This window comes from Schistocerca gregaria, chromosome 2 (genome assembly GCF_023897955.1).
Source record: "Schistocerca gregaria isolate iqSchGreg1 chromosome 2, iqSchGreg1.2, whole genome shotgun sequence".
Taxonomy (NCBI): domain Eukaryota; kingdom Metazoa; phylum Arthropoda; class Insecta; order Orthoptera; family Acrididae; genus Schistocerca; species Schistocerca gregaria.
Window position 1 is genome coordinate 981,249,329 of NC_064921.1, and position 2,514 is coordinate 981,251,842.

Sequence of the window (2,514 nt, forward strand, 5' to 3'; positions counted from 1 at the left end):
ATTCTGCCGACAACATCTTACTATGTGTATCATGTGGAAAGAACAACTTCGAATTATCGTCGTGATAGATCTGTTTCGTTTCTCGACACTCTCTACAGATTTTGATCGTTACAAATATCCCATAAGATTTTCTGCAAAACAACGACGACATCTCTTGGGGACACTTAGGAGTTACTCCACGATACAGTACGAAAGGCTAGAGTCAGTCTTGTATACAAAATTGGCTCTACGAAAATTAGCAAGTTAACCATCTGAGGTGACAGAAAGGCGGTTAGTTTGTATTTTTAACCGTTCAGTTTACCGAAACGTGAAAGTTTTCATATTTGTCACATATTTTTGAAATACAATTGTGAGTAAATGGGGGCGCGGATATTGTAGATACAATACCGAACATGGGTGAAACGCATAGAAACGTATTATCTGATAGCGCTTAACTTGTGGCTCATTGACCATCGGCACAAGTTTACAAAATTCTGCTACTAATTTCAATAAAGGAATTAGATGTTCGGAATGAGATTTTCACTCTGCAGAGGAATTAGGTATTATCTACTACGGTTCCTGAACGTTTTTACCGATTTTTGATGAGCTAAATCTGTGGACAATATTTACCTATATTGTAAATTTTTTCTGAATTGTAGGACGAAATGAAGTGTTTGTACCACGGTAAACGTTTCCGAATTGTTCATAATCCTCTTTTGTGAATACACTTCCTTTGAAGCTCTTGCGATATTTGCATCGGAACGAACAGAAATGGGAATTTAAAGAGAGACTGGAATTTAAGTCTCACTCGTCAAGGCCATTTTCTATGAATTCATGCTTATATATTTCCAGATTACATCAATAACAGTTAAACGAATTTAGGTGGAATGCTACACCTTGTAGATTATATTTCAGTACTGGTATTGCTATTACGTCAAGTCCTTTAATAATATTATTCCCGGAATCATTATCACTGATTGGGACTTAACGAGTCTTACAAATATAGACCTTCCGAGTTTCTTCAACCTGTATCGTAGAATTTAATAAAATGCTCACGTATCACTGTCCCCATAACACAGATTTTCAGTAACACCCACCACAAGACTTTTTCACAGTGCGGCATTGAGTGTTTGCCGAATACGAGAATAAAGAACAGCTTTGTCTGCCATGCAGTTGGGTGAAATGTATACTGTAGCTATCACAATTCGTGTACTGCATCATGAAGCGCCAATGAAAAGTTCCGTTGACCCTCGGTCACTGCGCCAGACATGAATTTCCAGAGAGCGTTTAATGATTAACTATTTGGCCAAGGACAGGTACGTTGGTACCACTATGACGAAATTCGTGTATTGATTCCAAAGTAGATTTTTTATCAGCACTCTTAAATCTATTGTTTCTAGTAAAATGTTCAACTATTTGGAAACTATCATTTCGCTGCTACTGTATTTTCTTTTTGTAGTTTCTGTGCATGTAACAGAGGCTGCAGTTATTGTCGTTCCAGTTACTATAGGCTACTCTAAGAAAGAGCGAAATTATGGACGTATTATAGATAAAGAGACATTAGCTTAATTCACTTACACCTGTTACCCCTGTAGGGTTTTGGTTGCCCATAGGAAGATATAGTAATAAGAGACACAAAATTCTAATTATATCTTTACAAACAACCAGAACTGTAAAAAGAATGTAGAAGCAAAAAATTGGGAAAAATTACCAATCTGAATAGGTAACAATATTCTCATCTTATATTACAATTTTGGACTGCTGCCTTCGATACGGAATATTATCACTTGGCTATTGTAGAGCAATAATCATCCAGACTTCTACAGGAAGCAATTCTCTTATTAAAAAACCCATGACAAAACAGGTATTATTTCTGAGAATAGAAAATGGTTATAGCATCGAATAGGAAACGTTAATTTCTCTTTGTATTCAATGAATTGTTACTGAGAATATGTAATATACTATTCAAGAGTTATGTTAAATTGTCACGACTAACCACTGATGCTATTAACTTGTAGTTTTGTGTTATTCGTCACATGATGTCAGATTCAGATGGACGTAAAACTGTAATTGTTCTTATACGAATTTTGTAACAAAATATGAATGCGATACAGTGAAATGAGAGTATACGTTTCACGAGAATAGCGGGCAGTAAGCGTCAGTGCTAACGTAAAGTAACCTGTTCTCCCTGTGTTACGATGAAATTTCAGCTATTCTTTTTATTTGTGTTATATTACAATCTAGGTAATAGCTAAAAAATGGATATCCGGTTTGTTTTCATGAAAATCGCCTGTGTTTGGACATAAATTTATGTTCAAACAAAGCGATAAATATCTTACTTTTTATTTAGAGAGTTTTACATTGAAGACGTTTTATAAGCTAATACCTCGCAAAAAAGTGTACGAGTTAACTTTAAATTCAGTGGATTTGAGAAAAGTGAAGAATAGAGAAGCACAGATCGTTGGTTTCCGAGGAGTAATGTACCTGAGCTAAATCCGGACCTGGTGAGGAAGCTAACCCTGCGGAAAGCATTGT